Genomic DNA, 27385 nt, shown 5'->3' with positions numbered 1-27385 from the left:
TTTTTTTTTTCCTTTGTAAACTTTAAAAAAGATTTAACATCTTTTCCTCAACACTGAGTTATGCTGCTCCATTTTGATACTGTTTCAGTCTCAGCTGGGGAGTGGAGAAAGGAAGCTATGTGGAGGAAAGAAAAACAAACAAAAAATTCAGAATTCCTGCTACATCACTGAAATCTTAGTCTAAATAATGTGTAAAGCATATACAGAGGATAAAAAAGGACATACATAATTAAAGGCAGATGAAATGCAGGCTGTTTGAGATGTTAATGATGTCTGTTGCCAATTGTGAAGGACTTTCAAAGAAAGAGGAACTTTTATATTATTTCAAAATGAATATTTAAGTTTTCCACATGGAAATGTTTGTCAGTTGAACATTCTACTGAGCAACAGGTAAACATGAGGGTAAAAGAATTGTTTTTCACTTTATTTCAAATTTAAAAGTGACATCAAGACATCACATAACCTAAAAAAAAAAAATCTGCAGTGGGTTTCTTAGGACTTTTCATTAACAGCATGTGTCACAAAGCACAGCCATTCCAGAAAACAAACATTTAAATTTGCAAGACAAGCTCAAGTGACAAGTATCAAAATGTCATGATTATTAATAATGTTCTTCTTCAAAGATTCAAAACGGACTAGGCGTACCGTTTCTCTGAAATTATCTTAAACATACACAGTACCACTGGACATTTGGAAAGGTAGGGCATAGATGTGGGTCCAATACACAACACATCAATAATTTGAGTACTAAGTGCTTTTCCAAACCATTTCCCAACATTTTCCAGATTACATTAACTAGAGACCAGATGAGGACAGTGTAAGAGCGTGCAATTGCCAAAGAAATATTAAACTACTAACAAAGTTTATATATAAACAGAAAAATGTTTATTATTAGACTTGTCATCAGATTTATCATTAGGAAGAAACACTTTCCCAAAATCTAACAGCATGTTTTAAGCATTTTTAGTTTTCTTCTGTACCACAAATTTCCTGCAGTTATCTAAGATGTTCATCCAAGGCAGGCACATGCTATGTTTGAGCTCTACTACAAAGTACTACAGCTGCCTTTTACAGTATCTTTCTGTTGACTTCTAATTTGCTGCAGAGCATTTCAGAGTATTCTGTGATCGTTCATTAACTCTGTTAGATTGCACATCTCTTGCCTTCTTGCTTGTGGTACCACAGCACAGGATGAGACACCAAGGTCCATATGACAGCTAAGATGTGATCAGAAACTCCAGACGACTAGTTCATAACAAGGAAACAAGCCAGGATTTCCTAGTTTTTTGTCCTCTCTATCTTTCTACATTGGTTCTATGTCAAGCTCTGAGTGAAAAAATTTTTGAGAGAATCTGAAACAATATCTTGTAATTTTCCATGTTTATCTACTTATTAAGGCAGAAGAGTAAACAAGAAATTATTGCAAAGCGCCTTGTTATTAGAATACTATTAATTGATATTCACATTAGCCACTTTCAACCCTTCAGGCACCATCCATGGGCTTCACAGTGACTTGCTCTGAAAAATGAAACCCCAGAACCTCAATACTGGTTTTGCAACAAAGAAATTAGTTTCAGCAAATGATTTAATTAAGCACAAATAGGAAATCGTATTCAGTTTCAGGAAGTTACATTTCTTATTTTAATGTCCATCTTCTGCTTTCCTTAATATGTAGAATGAGAGGAAGGAACTGCACAGGGCCTGCAAGTGAAAGTTGAAAAAGTAGGCTATAAGGTACAGGTCTAGAGCACTTTTCATACCCCCTCACTTTTATTTTCATCTCCTAGCCATGCTAGTCCCTTTCCACAATGATGCCCCGACAGCACAAGTCACCTTTATATACGTGTACATGGGCATGAAGCATTTATCAAGCTCTTCCTAGTAAAAATTCCACCTTTAACAAGAGAGGTCAAGATTCACGAACATATGGGAGTAGAGAAACAATTATTGCAGCTGGCCCTCTGCAGCAAAAGGACTTTATTTTTTTTATTTCTTCTTTTGTCTTCCAATTTCCTTTTGTCATCTGGGGCTGGCTTTCCTCTAACAATTTTGTGCATTTCCAGAATTTTGATATCTCAAGATTTGTCCCTATGAAAAGAAAACTGTCCAGGGAATATGCAATCCCAGACTTGTAAAAGCTGCAACTGTTTATGGTGTAGACACAATTTGCTGTACAAAAGTAGTAAAATGTCTTTGAAATGGAAGCAAATAAAACCCGTGGAATGAGTCAGGGATAATAAACACAGGGACAGTTTTACTCACCCACCGTGTGTGATTCATTTTGTTGAAAACTGACAACATAACCTGAAAAGAAATCTTTTCCCTTGCAGCAGTTGCTGTAGCATACATGTTACCTTCCTAAGATATAAAAATGCTTGGTTATACACTTACAGCAGTTACAGCACAAAGCTGTAAAAATAATTTTAAGCTTTTGTTTCTTTGTGCACAGCTCTTTTGTTTGCTCTTAATTACTTCTGATGGTGCAAGTGTTCACAACCATAAAAAATATCAGGCATGAAACACACAATATCAAATTTATGATTAGGCTGCTACACTCGAATGCATCTTCCAAGTTTTCTTCCATGTGTTGTCATTTCTGGTGGCATAAACATGCCTGAGAGGGAAAAGTACTTCAAAGAAAGCCTGGTGAGTCTGCCAAGGGCATCTGGTACAACTGATGTTCTTCTTCGCCCTAAAGATTAATATAGGACATCATCCTGTGTTCCTTCTATATGATTATAAATATTTTTCTGGCCTGCCTCTTAATGATCACCTTAAATTTGCCACCGGTAAAATTCATGTCTAGCTTTATAGCAGAAAACCCCCATATTTTCTTATAGAAAACATACATAAACCAGTTACTTCAATTGTACATGTCATACAAAGACAAAAATAGTTATTTTATGTTACTCTCAGAACTTGTCTAGATTTGAAAAACTCCTGAAAGACAAAGCAGCTCAATATTTTTTTTTCTGGGCAAAAGACTTTTTTTCCCCCTGTTAAATTACATATTTTTTTCTTGTCAAATACTTGATGTCTGCTAATGTTAAACTCCACAAAAGTATCATTTTAAATTACAATTTTCAGAAGTTCTTCAAACACCAGTAGACAGTATTTCTCAAATATTCTCATTATTGAGAAAAAAATCTGAATAAAAATTTTGCAAACCACATTAAATAATTCATTTAAAACACAAAGAAGTCTGGCTTCAGAAAGGACTCAGTGTTCCTTGTGAGACCCTTCCAAATCAGAATATTCTGTGATTCTGTGAAGGCACCTTTGCACATGACTTCAATTGCTTTCCACCTTCAAGAAAATGGTATGACATAATAATATTGCAACTACATTGCATTGCCTACCTTCTATGAAAACAGAACTCATGGGAAACTGAGTAACAGTTGTGTTTTTACTGTCCGCAGAGATATTCATAGGCTTGTATATTCTAGGAAAGTATTTTAAGGTTTACTAAGATAGAATATTTATCTTCATATCCCAGACCCTAACATTTTGGAGTGTTAAATGCATGGTGTAGACTTATGTTTATTTTCCTCACACAGAAAAACAGACTTGATAAAGAAAAATCAACATTTGACAGAGACTCTGAGCTACCTATCAGTTTAGAATCACCACTCAAGCTTCCTGATTTTGAAATGTGTTCATTTGTTGAGAATATATCTTGTTTCATTGCAAAGCACTGAAGTGCTTTACAAGCAGCTGAACAGTATTAAAATACCAGTGATATTTTTTATCTGATCCAATGATGCTTTAAAAAACTCCTGACTGACACAGAGCTGAGATAAAAACACTGTGGCATAAAAAAAAAGCATTTAAAAAATCTCAGGATCTGATCTATGAAGACAGGAGAGGAACTACTTTTTTATTAAAAAATTAGTGAGTTAAGAGTAATACAGAGAAGATCATCATGATTAACTTGACTGATCCTCTTGCATAGCACAGAACCAAAAACCCCAAACCAACCAAACAAAAAAATCAGAGAATTTAATCTATTCTTTCTGCACATATCTCCCAATATTTACATAAACTTTAATTTTAAACTTGAAAGGTACTCAGTCTTTATATAAAATTGTCACGTGATGAATAATCCATCACCATAGAAAAGCTGCTTAATTTTAATTAGTTATAATTAGTGTTATAGTTTCAGTATCAATACAAGCTTCCATATTTGTATTCTACACATAACTCAGACAAGGTTTGAGCCTAAGGATTAATGTCACTCTACATGTCACTAATGCTGATACCAGTGACACAATAGTACAGTTTTGCCTCAGAATCAATGTTATTTGTCAAATTTTCAATCCTCCTGATAAAGGGAAATTTGGCAGTGCAAACTGGCAAATGTTAAAAGCTTACCATATTATTATTAATTAAAAAACAGCATCTACTCAAGATCCCCTCATTCATGTAGCACAACTCATAAATTATATTATATTCTGATATAGATTAGAGTTTAAATACTAGGTCTACACCATCTTGGAGTTTGTACTATATCAGAATAACTCCACTAGTTGTAGGAAATTGTAGGCTATTATCTGATTCATGGACAATAGAATATTCCACAGTCATGGACAGAAAGTTTTAAGAACATATAAAAAAAAATCAGATACACTGAAGGAATTTTTCTAAATAACAACTGCTCTTCCTTATACACATTCATATGTCCTACAAGCTTGCAAAGAAATCCTTTGTTCATCTTCCGTAAAGTTTTCTGTGCATTCAGTTCAGGATTCTCTGTTGTAGGATGCCACGTGTATCCCAGACTGGAAAACAACACCTGAGTTGCACTGTTACCAAAATATGCAGAGATTTAGCTGGAAGGAAAAAAGGAAGCATTCTACAACGACACAAATATATGGGCAAGACTTATGTCCAGAAAAAAATTATAACAGGCAGCTCTATAAAATAAGACATAATATATATAAGTAACAGCTCCTACACTGACCATGGTCCACTTGCCATTTTGATGGCAGAGCTCTACATATTCCACAAGCATTTGAAAATAATTGACAAAGTAATTAAAAAAAAAAAAATCATTAGAGTGCTTGGTTATTATATTAAAGTCCAGTAGGAACATTAAATGCTCTTAAGAATAAAGTCCTTTATCATTTGGCTCACAAAAACCTCCTAGACTGCTGGCTTTTTGAATTCAGTGAATGGCTGTGCACAATAGCACTTGTTAGTGAAAAAAAATCCAAACCCATGTAAATATTTTGACAGCCTCTAAACAACACTACAATTAAGTAAAAGCTCTGCTCTCACTTGTCAAATAAAAACCTAAGAGTCACAATTTATATTTAAGTTATGGACCCTTTGCTATATGAAGTTGAACTGAAGAAATATGAAAAACTGAAGAAGTTGATCTTCAGATAGCAGACTTTTCATTTGGCCCAAGGTAAGAGATGACACAAGCTCTGAAATTTCAGTTGGTTTTTGGTTTTGGGTATTGTTTATTCGATTAGGTTTGGATTTTTGTGTTTAGAACAAAGAAAAGAATTTATCTTCTTTGATTTACCTAAATCATCATGATTTCTACTAATTTGAGTCCATCTGAAATACAACAATTATAGAAAGCTATCCATTTGCATGTATACTTGAAGAAACATACAAAACAGACATTCAGTGGCAGCATAGCAAAGAGATTGTGCTTTTTTTCTAGAAATCACGTACATCTTCTTTTACTGTCCCATCACAGATACTTTTTTTTTACAGATTGCTTTACAAGACTCTGTTGGAAAAAAAAAAAATTGAGAACTTCAGTGAGCCATAAAAATATTTAGAGATTTGAAGTCTTACGTATATTTACAGGTGACTCAGTAAAGACAGAAAGCAAGGAAAACTGGAATAAATTTTGAGTGCCTTTTAAGTGGTTTCATCACCAGTCCACAAACCTCCAGGTAGAGGGAAACATGAGAAAACTCTATTTTCCCAATGAAATAATCCTAAATTATTCACTGAGAATTAGTCCTATCTTTATTTTTTTCTCATTTTAACATTTGAGAAAGAAGAGGGTAGATTTGTACCATGAGTAAAACTTATGTCTAATATAGGTTTGTTTGTTTTTTTTTCCCAGTTATCACAGTTTAGCTGATGTCACTCAGTATTACTAAACAATCATTTGAACAAAACACTAAATTTAATTAATCACTTAAATATTTTGAGTCTTAGGCCCTAGATTTAGAGAGCAAGAACCTAAAGAATGCTGTTTTCACTCCCATTATACAATTTTGTAAACAGTATTTTCAAAACAGTTCAAATGGCATCAGTTATGAGTCCATTAATTCATTATCAGCCCTCATGGATCCTTCCCCCTGAACCTGGGAATTGCAGTAAAGCTCTTTCTCCAGTACAGGATAACCTTTTTTGCAATATGACATATTGTGCTTGAGAAATGGGGCAAAATTAATCTCTGAATGTGAACCTATGCCATAAAGTCATTGTCATTTCATGAACTGCCCATTATTTCTCTACATTTTTGTAAGAGACTGACAGCTTGAATAAAAAATAAAAACAATTTTGGAAAACCAAAGACTTCTGAAACGAGGAGGTCATGGATAGTTACCAAAGTGCTATGGGAATTGCCGGCAGCAGGTCTGGCAGCAATGAGGAATGACAGCTTGTTCAAGGGCTACTCTGGCCACTGTCAATGGGATGGTAAGATTAAGTAAGGCAAAGGCCAGAGACTCCCTCCATCTGCCAGAAGCCTTGCTGAATTAACTCAGCACATGAGTCCGTGAAACATGCGTCAGCTGCACATCTCTCTGAGGCTCTCTTGATGTTGTTTCCTTTGGATTTGCATGCTGAACAAATAGCGCTCCAAGTCTGAAACACTCTGATTAGACAGGTTGATCAGTAACACAGGAGTGCCATTCAACATGATTTAGTATTTTGGTAAAAAGAGGAAAGTTAAAGAGAGCACACCCAGCACAACTCCAGCCTTCAGAGCCAGATTCTTTTTACTTCCTTATCTTACCATCACCCAGAAGTGTCCAAGATACAAGCCAAGGATGCACAACATGGCCTTATTTAGCAAATAGTATTGCCACTTACAACTCTTATGCTACAAGTCTGGTGCTCTAGCAGTCCTGCATTCACCACCTCCAGGGTCTGCCCCCATCTCTTTCCCTTTTCTCCTAAATCAATTCTTATCTAAAATAAGTTAACCTTAGTGACTGGCATCTCATCCATCACAAGCAGGTCCTGGTTGCAGTTTCTCAGACAAGTTTCCCTGCGATTTAACTCCCTGGTTCTGCAAAAACCTCATTCGTGGCCCCTCCAAGGCTGGCTGCCCCCTCAGCAAATTCAGCCAGGACCACCAAAATATTCCTCCTACAGCAAACCCAGTAGCAAACCAAGGCCCCCACCTGGCACCAGGGCAGGTGATACAAACAGCAGGGTACATGGCCACAGAACAGTGGGAGGGTCCCACAAAAGAGTAGAAAGCAAAACAGGTGACTAGCAGGGCTCTCCCCACCTCCTCACAGCCCGCTCCTTGCCACTCCTTTCCCTCACAGAACAGGAGATTGCTCCCACAGCTGTGCTGTGGCACAAGACTGCCCTCCATCACCCTGTCCCTTGACCCGCTGTACTCCCTGGCCCCCAGCTGTCCTGTGCATGGCATGAGTAGCTCCTTCCCACAATAGCAGCAATTTTCCAGAAGGTTCTATAGACAACCCCAGCCTCGACCTCTGGCCTTCAGCCATGTCAGGGTGTTACTCTCCCCACAAAGAGAGCCTTGGCAGGAGACTGAAAAGAAGCAATCCTTGGCACACCTGCAAGGGACATTCAGCTACAGTCAGTGAGATGAGATAAGAAGCATGGGAGATAAATAAATTTTTCTCTCTGCTTCAGTAGAATGCTGGCCATCATTTTGTGCTTTGCTTCCAACACACTTAAGGGAAGTAGTTTTCCCTAACTTGAAGCCACCCTAACAGCAGCTTCCTGTATCATTAAACCAATTACGTTATTGATGAACACATCTATCAGAGTCTCGTAGGTTAAAAAGAGATGCTTCTTGTTATTAAGCTGTATTCAAGCACAATCAGTTTCAACTACAGCCTCTCACTTCTCTGTAAATAGAAAATGTTAGAGAGACTGGTGAATTTGCTCTTTGTTTGGTGAATATTTACCAACAGGGGAACAGATTTCCTCAGCTAGAAGAAAACAGTAATGACTGTTATAAATTACCTTATTGACTGATGGCTCTGTGCAGCACCCTCTGTTCTTCAGTGGTCTGACTAATCATGCTAAATGCAGGTGAGGGGGTCATTTACAGCAAAATATTACTGCTGGACAGACAAACTGTTTTATCTTGATGCAGACTTTTATACAGATGCAGAATTTGTTTCCATTTCAGTTTTCTTGGTGGGTAAGTTTTAATTTTCAGAGTTCTGGAGCATTGGGACTTTTCAACTTTCAAACAAAAGCTTCTGAGACATGGTTATAGGGACACTGATATCTATAACTGTAGATATCTCTATGCACTTGTGTGATTACTTGTAAATAAATTGTAGCTGCAATTCCCATGGAAGTCATATCTTTGCATGTCAAATAAAATTCTCAGGCTAGATAATGCGTAGGAGAATAGGCAAAGTTTAAATTAAGGCATCTAAAAAACTTAATTGAATTTTATTAAGATTTTATTTTCTCAATACATTAAATGCACTATTTTCAAGGTAAATCTATCACTCTCCTTGAATCATTCATTCTGTAACTGGCAAAATCACCAATATTCAAAGGAAATTTAAAATGAGTCTTTAGGTTTTGCTCTAAGTATTTTTTAATGTATGTCACTATGTTGAGAAAACAACGCTGCATGATAAAAAAGGAGCATTCCAAAGTTCAAATTTAGACCTTGAATGTTTTGTTGGTTGATTTAGTCCATACTTTGTAGTATGACAAAAATCTTGCATCTCTGATGACTTAGAGACATTAAATATTATTTCATATCCTGAAAGTTTTATGCTGTTTTTGAACATTTTTAAGAGTGGGCTTTTTTAGAACAGAACATTTTTTAACAGGGGCTTCCTGAATTTTATGAGTTATAGCTAGAAGAATTATATTTATATCTATTCCCTAAAAGCATACTATCTCTAGAACTATTTTCTTTCAGAGAAGAGAATGGGAGAAAGAGAGTAGAAATGGCCATTAATACAAAAGGATAGCATGCAGACTTGTAAGAAAATATAATAGGGATGGTGGCATTGTATTTCTGGCATCCTTGTCAAGATTAACAGTCCTATGTGCTGGTTTGTATTAAAGAATTGTTTTATTGTTTGAGAAAGAATTGTAAGATCGAACAACAATAAAAATTAGGGCCTTCTTTACATCTTGCTTTCCATTTCATAAACAAGGAACTTTATAGAGAAGTATTTTTTATTATTACTTGTTAAAACTGTGTACAAAATTGTTAAGAATATATATCTTTTTGTATCTAATATTGTGAATAGTGCACAGTGTTAGGCACAAGGTACAACACCTGTGCTCATGATCATAAAAAGACAGTGCAAACACCTCAGTGTGGTACAAAATCACAAAATTAAATTATTGTTGGCTTCAATACTTTAAAATATAATGAACTAAGAATAATTAAAAGTCATGGAAATTATTATGACAAAATATCATCTGACACATAGTACATTAGCCAAAATTTATATGCCACTTAATGCCAGAAATGTTTTTCTAGCTAGGAGGTATTAACCATCATGATTCTTGGAACACTGGAAGAAAATGATGTTTAGGGTCTGATTTCAAGAGAAATAGATTCCCTGTGAGAATTAGGGACTTATTTAGGTAATTTAATCAGTTACTTTGATTATTCATGCTGTTTTTTGGAGGATGTGGATGAAATTTCCAGCATACTCTGCATTTTGTCTGAAATAAAACTAGGAGTGGTGGATCTAATGATTGTTTGAGATCTCAAAAGGAAATTTTGTAGGGACTCAGTTGTGCATACATATGCATCTGAAATCAAAGAGAGACTTAAAAAATGTCATATGAAACATCTCTATATCTTATTTAGGTTCAAGATAATACTACCAAGACAACATTATTTGTGAAATGTGTTATAATTTTTCCTACTACTGTTTTTTTCAAAGGTAATTTAATTTATTTATATAATCTTATATAATTTAAATTAATTTTTTAAGTAGAACATTTGTCCAGATTGCAAGGCAAAATGTATTCTATTTGCCATCTGTATGGCAGTTGTCTTCTGTTAAGTGAGCAGTTTTCCTTATCTCTTTCACAACCACTCCTCCCTCTGAGGGGGGAAGTGTGGGGGGGAACATCTCCTGATAACAGGCTATTGAATGTCACTGCATGACTGATAAGAACTATAGCATCCCATTGGGAGCTGCTCCTCCCAGAGGGAAGAGCCAAGCATTCTACCCAGATATAATCTTGAGATTCTGAAATGCCAGCACAGCTTTCTTCACTGGATTTCCCAGAGGAACAGCAGCCTCTCCTTCCTCTGGATCTTCAGAGGAAGACTACACCCTTTTTCTACAGGATCTCTGGTCCAGCAGAACCACACCTGACACTCCAGGAGGACTGCAGCCACATTTCTAATTGGACTGCTACCAGCACCCTGACCAACAGGGTGTCAGGTTGTGTTCTGACTCTGTCAGTGTTGTTTAGTTTACTGCACTGTTTATGTTTTTATTTTCTTCCCTATTAAAGAGCTGTTATTTCCTGCTCCCATATTTTTTGCCTGAGAGACCCTTAATTTAAAATTAATAGCAATTCTGAGGGGAGGGGGTTTACATTCTCCATTTCAGGAGAGGCTCCTGCCTTCCTTAACAGGCATCTGTCTTTCCAAACCAAGACAACATTATAGTCTCCCAGTTCATCCACTAGCTATAGTTTTGAACATAGCCGGGATTTTTTTATTCCCTAAAGATTATACTTTACTATCCATAAGACTTCACTTACTGTATTTCCAAACACGTTATCATTACTGAGAGTAGAGCACATTAGTTATGTGGAATTTTCCTAGCTAAAACATATTGAGAAAGTGCAAAAGTGCAGCTAAATCTAGAGTGCTTTGCACATCATCTACAATAAAAGCATTCTACAAGGTGACCTAATTATATTTAATTTTATACCCAAGTAGATGATTTATTGAAGGGTGTAGAAATTAAACAAACTCATTAATAAAATAAAGCTTTTTCAAAAGGTAGAACAGCATATACTGCCCACATGAAATATTTATCTAAGTGTAGAGCACCTATCACTTTAGTGACTAGAGATTCATCAGCTAAAAAACCAATCAAAACCAAAAAAAAAAAAAAACCAAACCAAAAAACCCCCACAAACAAATGCAACCAAACCCCTTACATTCTTTCAACATTCTTATCCTCCCAAAATTAGAAATTCCAAACAGCTACAGACTGCAATGGCTGACCTTAGGTACTTTTCCTAATAAAAGATACTGTTTCCTGCTCTGCCCACTCTGGCCCACCATCTCCCCCCAAAAAGAGAAAGGGAAAAAAAAATAAGGAAGGAAAAAAAAAAAAATCCTCTAAGAAAAAACTGGAGAAAAGTGATACAGACTTTGATGCAGATCTTGATAAACAAACTTAGGGAAGGGAAGGGAAGGGAAGGGAAGGGAAGGGAAGGGAAGGGAAGGGAAGGGAAGGGAAGGGAAGGGAAGGGAAGGGAAGGGAAGGGAAGGGAAGGGAAGGGAAGGGAAGGGAAGGGAAGGGAGTAGTGTTACATAGCTTTCTAGTCTTGGATAGAGGAGACTTGCAAAGAAGTTTTAGTTTTACAATAGGCATCTTTGACATGGAACACTTGAAACTGTGCCATCCAAGAAAATGCCATTTCTTTTTAGCACAAGTTCTAGACTTGCAAAATTGTGTAAAATCAATGGCAAATGTATCTGGGACCCATAACCTCTCCCAATTCAAAGGAGCAGTGCCAGCACATCCCTCTTATACAGACCCAGCACCACATCCCACCACAGCTGGGCTGGAAGAGGTCAAGCTGAAAGAGTTGGTGCTGTCAGTGTCAGGTAGGGTTGTTTTGTTTTTTTTTTTTTTTTACTTTCAGATACATACACATTTTCTACATGGAATACTTTCACATACTATACAGAATTTCTCTCTGGATTTTAGCATAAATCTAAAACATCTGCAGCTATCTTATGGAAGTGAAGATGATGAATAGTTATAGAAGTAGGAAAAACTGATATTCCTGATATATGCATAGATAGTAAGATTGGTCCACGAATCACTGTCTGAAAAATGTTCATGGCTAAAGTATTTTTTGGTTCCCCTTGAGAATGTTAATCTATGACAGAGTCAAAGAAAATACATTATGGTAAACCAGAATGGAGATTCACAGTATATAATTTATTTCTTAGTAAATATCTATTGGCATACTCTTGTGCCAAGATTTATACAAAGTAATGAAAGCTACCTCTTCTCAATGAAAAGAATTTGAACTGTTTTGCATGATAAAAGCTTGTGGATGAGTAAATCTTGACATTCACTCCTCCAGCATTCTAGTGTGGATCAACCACACAAAGTGACAGCAGTTCTTGCAGTAGGACTTCTCCAAAATTTTTAGGCAGGAACACTTAGTTATAAAAACAGGTGAAGAAGTTAATGAGTTTCAGATACATGTATATATATACATGAACAAAAAAAAAAAAAAAAAGTAGAAATCTAGATGCCTAAGAGAATTATAGAGTCATCAGAGACAGGATTTTGGTTTAGATTGATATGCAATATAGTTGGACAGGTTTTATGCATGTTTTTCTCTCTGTGTAGTGTAATTTCATTTAATTCTTTAAAATTACTAAGAAGGTATGTCCCAGGCATGTTGCATTTGCTGCACTTGGGCGAGACATTGAAAAGATGAGGTAGAGTGAGGTTGAGATTGCACCTCACATTGGACGCAGGTATGTATAATTATTTAGTTGTTCCCACTAAAGAAACCCACTAAACTGTGCTATTTTAGAGTAAGGTACAACTTCAGTTTGAACAATTTTCCTAAACAGTGCAAAAATTGTGACAGGATCTACTAATTGTACATCTGCATAATTTCCCTGATGTTGTCTTCCTGATCCCATCCATCCCAAAGAGCTTTAAGCTGTTTTCCAAGGTTTTAGAGATGTTGTTGCAGTCAAACAGTATATGGATACAGAGTGCAAAAGAAACATCTTTTCCCAGAGTGTTCTCCCTGATCTTAATAATAATGTCTGTATTATACATCTGCTTGATCATACTCCTGATCATGCAATTCAGGGACAATTTTCCATTTTTGATGGACACTGCAGAGCTTTCACACTTTATTCCAGCTTTGCTGGTGATAAACCACCTCATAATAGTTGTAATCCCAGGCACTGATATTTGTTTAATTGGCATAAGGTAATAAAGAGCAGGTACTGATGACATTGCTGTAATTATGCTAGTTAGATTCTGTACATATAGACAGATGTATGACAGTGCCTAGAATTAATGGACAAATATCCAAGACTGAGTCCCTTGAATATCATCCAAGCTCACCTGAAGCTGTTCAAATTTCCTGTGTCTCCAAATAGGGCAGGGAACTTGAAAGTATGTTTCCCCATCAAAAGTTACTCATGATTTCATTTAAGAAAATAGGTTCAAATTCTGGTTCCACAGACAGTATTAAAATTTTATAGTCTGTTATTAGTTAATTAAAAAAGGATATGTTTATATTATTTAATCCAGTTCAATAAAATGCACCAGCAGCAGGAATTTTCAGATGAGTTTGTTCTTATTTACACTAATTTCAGAACTGCCCTTACACATCAGTACAGCTCTGATGCATAGAATTAGGAACTATTAATGAATCTTAAGAAGCTGGGAAGAGCAAAACACTACAATGTATTTTCAGAAGTTTATAGAAGTTGGTGAAGCCTATGTACCCCTATGAAGTAGACTTCTAGAACTGAAATTTACAGAATTTAAAGGAATATAATATTTTTTTACTTTCTGGTATACATAATTTCCATATGTTGCAAAATATTTATACTGTCATTGTAAAGTATTCTGGTATACAATAAGCTTCTACCTTTTGATCATTACATAGTATTAAGAACAAAACTATTGTTTCACTATATTAAACAACAAAAAAATTATCATAATTTACTAATTTTTGACAGTTCATTTTGTTTACCTTAACAGCTTGCCCAAAAGTGAATTTGACAGCGATTTAGTGTGGGATGTTTTTTGGTGTTTTTTTTTTTGTTTGTTTTGTTTGTTTGGTTGGTTTTGTTGATGTTGTTTTGTTTGTTTGATTGGTTTGTTTTTCTGCTTAATATCTGATAATTGGAGGGAAGGAACAAAACCTTCAGTTGTATATCCTAAATCAGTCACAAAACATTCTGAAGGAAAATTGTGGGAGGATGGATTGTAGGGGAATAGAGATAGTGCTGAAGGCAATCTCACCCCTGAGGAGTTGCAGCTATTCTCATTGCCTAAGAGTAGGAACAGCCCTGCCCTTAATAGGCCACAGCTACGTCCAATAAGGATGGGTGTTACACAAGAGTGGGTTAGTTGATTGAGAGGAGAGCTGGAGTTTCATGGTTGTGCTGTGAGGAGCAGCAAGGGTTAGGCAGTTGTGCAAGGGACAGGAAGGAATCAGCTGGCCATGTGGAAGGAAGAGAAAATTAATCAGTGTTGTGAGAAGCTGCCTGTGGGAACTCACAGAGAGAAGGTTTGAAACTTTTATAGTAAGATGATGATAAGCTGAGGGTGACAGTCAGATTGGTGCCTAGCACAGACACCGACAATTGGTGGCCTGTATGGGGATGAGTCTTGACAGAAAAAAAAAGGTATATAAATACACAAGGTGTTACCATAGCCTTGTCACTGCTGTAATGTGCTATAAGCACATTAATTCTCAGTGTTACAGATGCACCAGAGGACAATGAATTACTTCTCACTATCAGCTGCTCTGCAGAACTTTGTTCACTCTCTTGATACTCCACAGAACAGTGTTAATAGTCACTGATCAGACCAGGATTTATCTACGTTTTTTCCGAGAGCCAAGCGTTACCAGTGATTTGCAAAGCAACAAAACTTTTCACTCAACTTCTAAATATTTTGAAATTCAAACAAACCCAAAAATTTAAAGAGTTTTTCTCCAAACTGTACTGTGTGTTTTAGTGGTAGTTTGTTGCGCACTCCTCAGAAAGGCTGTTCCATTATCACATCACAGCATTAAAGAAGATTATGTGACAAAAGTGTTTTCAATATCCAGGAAAGTAGCATTTTGTTAGGATCCGGGTATTTGATGATCTGCATTTCTTGGTGACACCTGTCTTATAACTTCAAGTACCCTCAAGTGGCTTCCCAACCAATAACCCTTTTCTTTTATGGTACTCAGGGAATGTGTTTGGGTTCTACATGGCTGTATTCCTAAATATTACAAGTTTCCTCTAACAGGGAAACTATATACTTCTGTTTATACTTATACAAACTATATACTTCTGTGTGGAATACAGACAGTAAAGGATAAGATTAAATACAGGTACATGCACACATGTATGCACATGTATAATAGACTCATTTAATTGAATGGCTTGGGTTGGAAGTGACACTAAAGATCATCTAGTTCCAATATGCCTGCCATGGGCAGGGATGCCATCATCTGCATATAAATAAATATATGTATATAGGATTGTATATAAATTTGAGGAAGCTGCAGGTGCTGTTTCAATGAAATTTCATTTGCTTTGTCATTTTTTTCCCAGTAAAAAATAAAAACAAACAAGAGATTCTGCTTTTCATTGTATTATGATGTGTATTTTAGATTGCATTGTTAGTTCTTCTCTTTAAAATATTTTGACAGTACATGTAATAATTGTTTTTGCAAGCTTCTCTACTTCTAAAATCTAGTAATTTGAATTATTGCTTTCGTATATTATAGAAAACATAAAACAGGAAAAAACCTAAGTATTTCTTATTTGAGTATGTGTCTGAAGAACTGTTGTTTCTGTCTTTAAACATTCATCAGAGATTAATTATTTGTTCATGCTTAATAAGGCACCCCACACTCTTGCAGTTTTCATTAGCTGAAGTGACTTCTGTCAACTTTGAGTGACTTCTGTTTGCCATAATACTTTACATTTACACAACAGTCTTTGTTGAAAAGTATTTCAAAATGCTTCGCTTAGTGTGTTTATATAAGGGATAAATTAACCAACCAGTAAATTAGAGTTACCTCTGGAGTGAAGCTCTGCAGAAACTTTGTGCCAAACTCTTACATGGGTTTAATTTTTTTATCTTTTACATAAAGTTTCACTGATTCTAAGGAAGCAAAGCATACAATTAAACTAAACTGTGTTTTATAGAGAAGAAAAGAATCTTGCTACTAGGGTACTTCGCTTTAACCAAGAAGTGGTCTCTGCTCCTTGCTTCTGCTACACACTTCCTGTCATTCCTCCAGCAATTTGTTTGGTCTCATTTGAGCCTTAAAAAAAGTCATATGATCATAGAATATCCTGAGTTGGAAGACAACCAAAAGAATCATCAAACTTCAACTCCTGGCCCTGCACAGGACAACCTAACAATCACATCATGTGCCTGAAAGCATTGTCAAAATGCTTCTTGAGCTCTATCAGTCTTGGTGCTGTGACCACTTCCCTGGGGAGACTGTTCTGGTCCCCAACCACCCTCTAGGTCAAAAACTTTTTCCTAATATCCAACCCCTCCTCTGAGAAGACTTCATGTCATTCTCTCAGGTCCTGTCACTGGTCACCTCAAAGAAGAGTTCAGAGTCTGCCTGTCCTCTTCTCTTCTCAAGGAAGATGTATCTGCAGTGAGATGTCCCCTCAGTCTCCTCTTCTCCAGGCTGAACAAGTGACCTCAGCTCCTCCTTGTGTGCCCTCCCCACCCATCCACCTTTCACCATATTTGTGGCCCTCCTTTGGATGCTCCCTAATGGCCTTATACCTTTTTTATATTCTGGCACCCAAAAATGCACACGAGATTCCAGGTAAGACTGCCCCAGTGCAGAATAGAGTGGAATCTCCTTTGACTGACTGGCAATGTTGTGCCTGAGGAATTACTAATAATAATAATGCCATCTCAGCTTTGATGATTATTCATGTGCACATAATTAATTACTTGAAATGCAAGCAAATCATAGTTAACTTTAGCCACCTTTTAGTAATGAATAAGCCCTCTTCTACTAACAGAAAGATAATTTGTATGATGCTGAATTTGCAATGTGCTAATAATATATCTAATGAAGATCATCTAAGAGTTTGAAGCATCAATTGTCTATCTAAAAAATAATACTTGATTTATTCCATATTGTTAGCAATTTCATTATATTGGATGTACCCCGTCTATGTAGAGGAATAAACAAAGTATCTTGAGGTCCTGGTTGGAATTTCTACATGTCATGTTTATAGAAGACAATTCTTTATTGATACGTCATAAGAGAGTTGCTATAAGAGGATGCAAAAATAGAGAGATTATTCAGATGTGTAGTAAAACCAAGAAATAACTTTTTTAAAATATATTTTTTTAAATTTCAACTTGGCTAGATTATACTCCTTCATTGTGAATGTCAAACATCACAAAGTGTGTCAGTCTTTTTTATTTTCTTTTTTTTTTTTTTATGAATGGAGTTGGTGGTATTGGAATCTCTTCAAGCTAAACAATTTAAAGTAGCAAGTTGGTTTAGAGTGGGTAAAATAATTTACCAGCATGGGATTTTTTTTCATTCAAGGATGGCAGGAATAAGAAAATTCTTCAAAACTGGAACAGGGGGACAATTATTTTGCTTGTCTTTTGACATTCATGTTCCTCCTGGCCTCACCTCAGCATGACATTGCAGTGTTTACAACTATCTTGCTGTGCTTTACAACAAATTAAATTCTTTCCCTTAGCCTGCAGACTATTCTATAGTTCTTTCTGAAGAATCCCAGTATCACAAGTAATTGTACAAAGTCTACAACCCACAAGAAATAGTACAAACTTCTCAACTGGTTACAGGTCCATTTGTGCAATGAATTTACAGAAACTGAAGGGTAATAGGCAGAACAAAGATGTTGAATTTGACCCACAGTAACTTCAGTGTGGGTGCTCAGATGAGTAAATGTTTTCAGAATTGAAACTTTCTCATTTTGTGAAATAAAGAGTGATCCAAAAACCCTGGTCACAAAGCAAGCTGTGTAAGGGAAGAGTGTGTCACTTCTAGAAACTCTAGGTTCTTTTCAGTCCAATATAACAGTGCACAACAGATCAACAGATTTTTTTATTTTTTTTAAGCTGGTTGCACCATTATTCACAGTTATTCAGATAAATAGACTTTAGTTTCTTGGACATAAGCAATGCTTCATATTCATATTAGTAATCCCAGGGATTACTTCAAAATTTTTGCTGAATATGTTTCCTGCTTCTCCTTTATGGGACATAAAGTAACTTCTACACATAACCATTAATTGTCAGTAAAAGTTTTCAATTATGTGCAATAAAAATACCCCAAACAAACAGAACCCTCCCCAACAAATAAATAAAAAATAGAGAGATTGTTAGCTGCTCTGTATTATTAAAATTGTCTACACCCAAAATAAATTAATTCAAGAGTATTTTTTTTTGGTAAAAAAATCTAGGAACTAGCTGTATCTTTGTATTGCAGCTTGCTGTGTGATATCATAGGAGGAAAGAGCCCCCTAATGGCTTTAGGTTAGCTAGGAAAATAAAAACAAATTTCACATTCTGTGACTTCAAACTGGAAAGGAATACAACATTAATTTCAAAAAGGTCAAATTATTCTTTTGAGAAAAAGGTGACATAACTGAATCAGTTTAAAGTGTCGCAAAAAGTCCAGATAAACATTAACAACATCAAAGACCTGAAAGAAAATGCATAGTTTGTGATATACAAACTCTTAACTCTTTCTCATTTGTGTTTTTTCATGTAATTTTTTCTGGATCTGACAAGAGAAGATGATTAAAATATTTAATGTGGAAATTAATAACATCACTTATGAGTAGAAAAATATGAATGTAAGCTTAACTAATTGTTTGGGGTTTTGATTCTCTTTTGAGCTTTAAATAAATAAATTTAAGGTTCAAAGGAAATATTCCTCTTGCAAAAAGAAACACTTTTTAGTGTTATTTGGAGTTTCATGGCTTAGATGTAACCTGACTAGTAACAGACATTAATCTCGAGGGGAAAAAAATTGCTGTCTTTGAAATCACAGAATTACCATGATTTTTTTTTCTAATCAGAAAATTATAAGGTATATTTAAAGAGCACAGTATAGTGAACAAGACTTTTCAGAGAGAAAAGAGAGATATTGTAAGAGCTGTACGAAAGCTTTTGAGCATACATAAAGGACTTCTTTTGCTAGTCAAACTGCGCATGAAATATACTGAGGCAGGCCTTAAGCTTTGTAAAAATACAAAGTAAATTAGATATTCAACTATCTTAGCTCTTTATAAAGTACGGTCTATGCTTGGTAAATATAGCACTAAATACCCAAGTCTTTGTCTCAGTGTTAAAATTTTCAGTAAGATAATTAAAGTGTAAAGGGTTTCCTTCCATTATTTATGGTCAGATTCTGCACTCTGACTCCATAATCAATGTAGGCAGTGTTCACCTTTGGCAGTATTTTATGGAGTAAAATACCACACAATGAAGCTATGGTGGCAAAATATGCCCCCAAGAGAATGTCTGGCTACCTGGAAAGAGTTTCAGAAGGAAACATCAGAATTGCTGATATTTGTGTATATAAGAAATAACATAAATGCCATTCATGTAGAAGATACCAGGCATTACAGTAACACAGATGCTATAGTTTAAGTAAGCCTTTAGTTTGGGGTCATCAGTTTAGTTCCTGATTTGCCAATGCTTATTCATACGATACATTACAGCAGACAAAACTTTCTCTTAAGCATTGCATATTTTATCCTTGTGGTCACTTAGATACCCCCTTGAAATCAATGTTAGTTTGTAAAAAATCTTGATATCCCCAAGGTCCTCAATTCTTATGTGTCTTTTAAAAATGATAAATAATCATTTTGACAACTCCACTTCTCATTTAGGTTTTTGAGAAGTCATTAATTATTTAAGTATGGTGTTTTATGGAAATTTATTAAGAATTTCATGGTAAAGGGAGGGAGAAAATACTTTTCTGTAGTTGTGATTCTTTAATCATTGGATAAATTGGATCACACATAGGTCCACCTCCTAGCAGCAAGACCTTGCTATAGGCAGTTTCTTAACTGGCCAAAGCATTGGAAACACTGTACTTGGCTGGGTCAAAGTCTACTTAAATGCTTGCATTAATAGATTGATGCCTCTACTTCACTCAGAGGGAATAATCACAATATCTGGCATCTGAAAAACTCTGCAGAATGGAACAAGGAGCAGAGTGCACAATCTGATAAGGAAGGTGGTACATGTTGTCTCAGCTGGAAGCAATGTGCTGCTAATGAAGGAGCTGTCTTAGTGTTATGCTCCTGTGGCCTGTAAACACCCAGTCAATCAACTTCCTGACGTACCTCAAATCCAAAAGCTGGGTTATTTCAGATATAGTCTATCACCTTCAAAATCACAACAATCTATCAGAACCTATCGCCTATGACAGCAAAACCACTTAAAACACAGCTGAAAGAAATACACAGAAACTTTATGTGGAGCTCTGCAGTTAGGAGACAGTAGAGTCAATGTCATACCAAAACAGGCAATCAGTCCATGGGATGGCTGCTTCAAACATACAGCAAGGTGTAACAGAACATCCTAGGTTTCATATTTCAAGTCATAAGCCTTGATCTTTGCTTTGCAGGCAGAATACTAGCAATAACTACTATATCGATAAAAAACGGCAGAAAATAATAAATTATTTAAGGCTGACCATATTTGCTCAGCAGTGGCATGCTCACAGTCGAAAGACAGATACTATTTCAAACTGCTGACAAGCACTGAGAAATCCTTCAGGTATAAGCTCTCTCTACTTGGCATCACAATACGTACACTAATGGATCAATATTATGGGAGAGTTTGTGTGCCATTATTACTCTGGACTGTTTAGCATGTGTGGGACAAGTTACATTAAAACATCATCCAAGTAGTTAGAAATAATATTTTCTGTTTGTTTCATTCCATTCACCTAAAGGGTTAAGCATGATGAATGCAATGCACAAACCATGTCCTGTGAATTGTCTTTAGGTGTACATAAAAATTGATACATATAGTCTGTGAATGAAAGAAATACAAGTGCAAAAATGCATTCTGAGAACAAATGCCTAAGCTTGTATTTAACATGCAAGATACAAAAAGAATAATTCCTTTCTTATCTACTCAGAAAAACAAATGATAATTTCCTTACCTGGAAGATCAAACTCTGTATATCATCAATAATATGTGAGGTAAGGGGAGAGAATGAATTTTTGTCTTCCGTAATAAGCCTTTCTTCAGAGAAGCAGCACATGAGAGATGTAATTGTAAGTGAAACGAACTATTCCAAGATCCAGTCTGTCATCAGTTGCACTGGCTTAGAGCTGGCATCCTCTTGCAAATGAAAAAAGGGTAGCTCAGCAAGTTCTCCACTGAAGGAGCTCAATATCAGTGTTATCAGGCACCAGCTGTCACACACTGATGCTACAGTGGGTACAGTCTCCCTCTATTGCATGCTTTCTCTCGCTTGCTCTCCCTCTCTCTCACCCTGACGTTCACTCAGCTCTGAATCTGAGCTCCTTCTGCTGCTGTATAATCAATCTAGCCTGTCTCAATCTAATAGGCCTCTCTTTAACCAGCCAATCAATAGCACAGATTCCGCTGCTGCTCCCCAGGGTCTTTACCAGGAGCAGTACAAACAATAAGAGTTTGGCCAGCAGCTTAACTAAGTGTTTTTCATTATTTTATCTCTGTTAAAGAAAAATTGTTTCGGAGAGCCCAGGTTCAAAGCTATCTTTCTCTGTGTTTTTCATGATAGTTACATAAACGCGCACATTGCACTGCAGTAGCATTCTGAACACTTTAAAATTTTTGCCCATTTTACATGTTTTAGAATGCATATTTAAAAAGAAAGAAAATAAACACACACACATATACACTCCCCCCACAGTCCAGTCTAGAAATGAACCTGCGTGCCAAGCCTCAGGCATTATGTTCTGAAAAATCCAGTAGTGTGTTTTGTAACTAGAATTGTTTATGGCAATTGTGGAAATTTAACATAAACTAAGAATCAGGAGAATTGAGCTTCACAGACTGTGTTCCTAACCCCTGTCAGCTTGAACTAACTTCTTTCTTACACTATCTGTGTTTCACCTTGTGTGTCTTGTGGGAGGTTATGTGGGTTTTGTTTTTTCTTTGTTCGGGGGTTTTGTTTATTTCTTTGTTTGCTTGGAGGTTTATTGTTGCTTGGGGTCTTTTAAGAATTTATATGGAAACATCATAGATTCAGATACAAGAGGTGAAGATACAGTATCTATTCAGCAGATTCACATGGGACAGCTAGAATAGGGGTGAATTAGCTGATAGCAGCAAATATCTGCAGTATGCTACAAGCACGCTTTATCTTAGTCTGCTCCCCACATATGCAAGAAATAGACTGTCCTTTACTAGGTAAAAACATTATTTCAGGAAGGATATTGTGCAAAGTAAGTGTTTTTATGCAATAGACTGGCGTGCTTTTTCCATTTTTTAAAATTTAATTTTATTAAATAATTCAGGGACACTAAATCATACGGGCATTGATTTAAGGCCCGCTCACTCTGGTTGTGGGTGAAAATTATGAACCAAATCTCATGCTCAAGCAAACTGTGGGAGAGTACAGACCATCCTCTGAAGTCCAGAAGGTAGGTTGCATCAGTCACAGGTATTTCTGCGTGGCAGGATATTGACACTATTGTGTCAAAAAACCATCATGAATTCAATGCAATCAGTGGTTTTCCAGAGAACATACTGTCCCATCTTTGCTGGTTCCTTCATATATGATTCTTGCAGAAGTTCATCTGAATGTAGAAACAAAATGACAGCTTTGATTTTCTGCCTTTTCAGTGTTTGGACTATCCAGCAGTCTTAGGGTCTCTCAATACTTTTTTTTTGCATTAAGACCTTGTGACTGAGGTCTTGTCCTGAGGACAAAAACTTGCAATCCAGATGTTTATTCCATTGCTAAAATTGCCTCCTTAGAGGGCTAGCATAGGTCAAAAGCTTTTACCAAAGTATGAACACTGTAGCCTAACATCAGAGTCTGGCGTAAACATAAGGAGGTAAATGTACTGATAATTAAATAAGATTTTCTTGTGACAGCCTGGTTGATAGGGATTTCCTCTTAACTCATAGGATTTCTTGTGCAATCTCTAAGGAGTGTTCAAAAAGGGTTTCTCCTTTCCAGTCCCTTTATCAAAAAATCTCCCACTAAACTCATATCAGGTAGTTTCTGCCTTATATAACCTACCTAGCAGACTATCCAGACTTCTTTGATAAGCAAAATCTGGTGCTACTAAGTCATCAATTTTATGTAAATATCTTGAATTACTATCTTGAAAATTCTAGTCAAAGACTGAATGGGAAAAACAGCAAGAAGAAAGAGACCAGCTATTAAACTGGAGTTTGCAATACAAGAAGGAAATATATGGTGTTCATAAACAATAAGAGGTATCTCTAAGCCCATTCAGAGAAACAGAGCTACCGGGAAAAAATTCCATTTACTCTGAGTGTTTACACAAGAGTGTTTGTAAGGTCGTGTGATGGCAGAAGATAACAATACATTTATACACTTGAATCTCTTACAATTCATATACAAAAAAAAAAAAAAGGGAAACAACCAATGAAGTCGTACTATTCACAGCAAGTTCAACTCATCCATTCTTCATGTGAAATATCACAGCATCAACTAACAATCTCTGATTTCCCAGATGCATATGGAATACCTCATTAAATGCAGCCTACAAAACACATTTAACAGATGTCTCAAGTGTTTTGAGTGCTCTGGATCAACTAAGTGATTTTCATGAGTAGAGAAAAAGATTAACATGAGAAAATAAAAGTGAAGATCAATAGAATTTTTTGAGTGTAATATAGTGGTGAAAGTGTGAGAATCTGTACAGGCCTGCAGGATGGAAAAGGGACTAATAGGGTGCTCTGCCCTTGAGGGGAGGGTGGGAGCAGGGAGGTGTAGGACAGTGCAAAGTTTTTTGTGAGTCTCAGAGAAAAAACCCAATAACACATGGTGTAATGAAATAGCTGTTTAAATAGGAGATTATAAAGAGGACTACAGATCCTTGCATTCCTTGTGTCCTTGTGGGAACTCAGGACATCCCTCTGGGTGCCCTGGATGGCCAGAGCCACTGGCAGGGGGCTCTGAGACCCTGGCATGCAGCCAAAGACACACGTGGGGTTTTGATCTTAGCCCATGGAGCAAATTACCAACTCTGTATGAAGAATTATAAGTCACACACAGAAGTTTAGATAACATAGTAGAGATAATCATGAAGTGAAAGGAAGGATTTTTGAGTGCTGTACGGGGGGGTTTTAAGCCTTGTAAACAGGGGCCCAAGTTTTGTACATGGGGGTAAGGAGATATAAGATAGAGGGATTTGGGTGTGCCCTGTCCTCTTTCTTTCTCCTTCCTAACCTCCATGTCTTTGGTGATGTTGGCACTCACAGATTGGTTTTGAGTAGAATGTCACCATTCAATATAGATAGTAGGTATTGGGGAAAAGGTATAAACATGTAGTACGTAATGTATGATATAAAAGATAGCACCAGCCCCCTGGGAGGGCAGTGTGCCTTTGTCTGAGCTGCTGAACGGGCCACAGCAGTTCAGAGGGAAGAATCTTTTAGATAACCAACAACAAACAACCTTGAGAACAGACAACAGAAGACTACTGAGTCTTTCTTTGAAAGCACGGGTTGGAGAAGAGACTTTTCCATCTTTTGGGGTCACCCCAGTCCGGTGCTGGAAACCCCACATGTCCTGACAACCCTTCTTTCACACAGCGCAGACCAAGGATAGACTTTCCTACAGCACCATGTGCTTATTCCATTCATGGAGAGATTCATGAAGATTCCATTCATGGAGATTCCCTTCCATGTTGGTGAACCCTTTATTTTGCATAACAAAGAGAGCTACATACCATATCCTGACATTTTGTAATGTTATCTCTGTCTGTCCTAACACTCACCTGCACAGCACAAACTGGTGGGGGACATGCCAACAGGGGACATTCCCTTAAAGCAGCTGCTTGCATTAGCATTAGGGCTGCTCAAGCCCTAAGCCTGAAGCCCAACAGAGCAGGCATGGATTATCCAGAGCCACTGTGTAGAATGCAGTGTTATCCACAGGGCTCCCAATACAGATGGGAGGAGCACTGTTGCATGTATTGGAGTAGGAGCTCACTTTCCAAGTACCCCTCTGATATTCTTCTTCCTGACTGCTTTCTGCAGCTAATCGAATCTACTGCATGCAAAGCAAACAGCAGTTATATGTGAGGTACTATTGCAAAATTGTTCATTGTGAAGTTTGATATTTTAGTGTCTGGTTTTTGTTTTCAGGCAAAGGCAGGATTGTCAGGGTCACATTTTTAGAGGATGACTGTGAATCTCAGAAACTGGACTTTTTTATAAATACTAAAGTAATGATTTAAATACTTTTGACTGAAATATTAATTGTAATTTAAGAATACAAATGTAATCACAGAGTTGTCTAAAGGTAGCTTTAGATTCTACATACGCTCTGTGGAAATTTCTGTTGTACTGAATGTATGTGGAAATATCTCTTTAGCCTTCATGTCTGTTGTGAAGTATGATAAATTGTTTCAAGAATGTATTGATTCAAAATTTCACATCATGATGATTTAGAACTGCACTTATTTATTTTGGTGGATAAAATAAATGGTTGTTATCTAGTTGAATATATTTTTAATACTGAAGGGATTAATGTTGAGACCAGTGTGAAACAGTGAGCTAAACAATGACAAAGTAGCCTAGAAAAAAAGGCACACTTCATAAACTTTGTTAAGCAGTCTGGGCATCCATCTGCTTTTCATTTTATTTTGCTTGTTTTGAGGAAAATTAAAAAGCAATTATGTCATAGAACACTTCTATTTGCAAGCACCAAGCTTTTATATTTTATCAAGTGTAATTCTGTATGAGAAATTGTTTTTTTCACTATTTCAGATTCAACTAACGAGAGGAAATATATGTGGTTTCTATGGCATGATTCCAAAATAGTCAAGGTAGTTGTTCTCTATCCAAAGATCACAAAGGAAAGTCAGAATATGGAATATGCAGCTTCATGAGACTACATCTTGTGAACATCTAATGACAAGTAGCAGATTTGCCTAGTCATAGAGATGCCTTTGATAAATTCCCTCAAAGAAAATAAAAAGTCAGGATTCAACATTTTACACCTTTCACAGGAAAGAATTAAATGGGCTTTCTACATTGCACATAAACATTGATTCTATTAATTGTACTATTGCTGAGTGCATCATTCAGGATTCAAGTTCTGCCAAACCTTAACACAGTTTTAAAACTCTCAGGCTACTCACAGGCTTGAAATTAAGGATTGCATATTCAGCTATTCAATGTAGAAACCTAAAATATTATTTACTTTTACTGATGCTTAAGAAAAATCTTTTTTGACAGATTGGGGAAAAAAGTATATATAAGACTTGTTTCAAATTCTCAAATGTAAATACAAGTATACTCAGGATAGATTTTGTCAATTTTATTTCATATTTCCCTAGAAAAATTCCCTTTCAGATCTGGAAGGGCATGCTTAGGAAAGAAGCCAAGGTACAAGCTTTGAGGGATAAATAAGATAATGATGCTTAATTATTTGTGTTCCATATAGTATTTGTCATTGTTCCTTAGTGATGCTAAGCAATAGGACAAGAGACAATGGGCAGAAACTAATGAACAGGAAGTTGCACCTGAACATGAGGAAAAACTTTGTTATTGTGAGGGTGATGGAGCATTGGAACAGGTTGCTCTGAGAGGTTGTAGAGTCTCTCTAAGTGGAGATACTCAAGAACTCTCTGGACACAATCCTGTGCCACGTGCTCTAGGATGACACTGCCTGAGCAGGGAGGTTGAACCAGATGACCCACTCTGGTCCTTTTTTTCATAGAATAGGAAACTGTTACAATTTAATTTGATTCTTTTTTTTCTATTTTAAGATATAGAAGATAGTATTTAAGTTCTAGAGATACTCAATTCAGTTTTGGTAAACATGCTGGTGAATGAGAGAAGATAAATACCCATTTATTAAAGACTTTGACTTCAGCCATGAAAGTTATGTATATGAACAAGATATAATGTAATGCATGTCCATAAATCACAATATACCTTATTTTCTATCTGGACACTTTAGTGAACTTCAGGGTGAACATTGTTATAAAAGTGCAAACCAATTTAAATGAAAT

General features: G+C 36.3%; 1 protein-coding gene across 10 annotated transcripts in view; it reads right to left on the bottom strand.

The window, feature by feature from the left end:
- CDH18 (cadherin 18) overlaps positions 1-21758 on the bottom strand; it is a 497477-nt gene extending 475719 nt beyond the window's left edge. For all 10 annotated transcript variants that reach the window (XM_038128610.1, XM_038128601.1, XM_038128611.1 and 7 more), the window contains exon 1: positions 21337-21758. The gene's annotated coding sequence lies outside the window, so the exon portion shown is untranslated. The remainder of the gene's footprint in view (positions 1-21336) is intronic.
- Between the last annotated feature and the right edge of the window lie 5627 nt (positions 21759-27385).

This window comes from Motacilla alba, chromosome 2, assembly GCF_015832195.1.
Source record: "Motacilla alba alba isolate MOTALB_02 chromosome 2, Motacilla_alba_V1.0_pri, whole genome shotgun sequence".
NCBI lineage: Eukaryota > Metazoa > Chordata > Aves > Passeriformes > Motacillidae > Motacilla > Motacilla alba.
The sequence above is the reverse complement of the archived record's forward strand: the minus strand, read 5'-3'. Positions and strand labels throughout refer to the sequence as shown.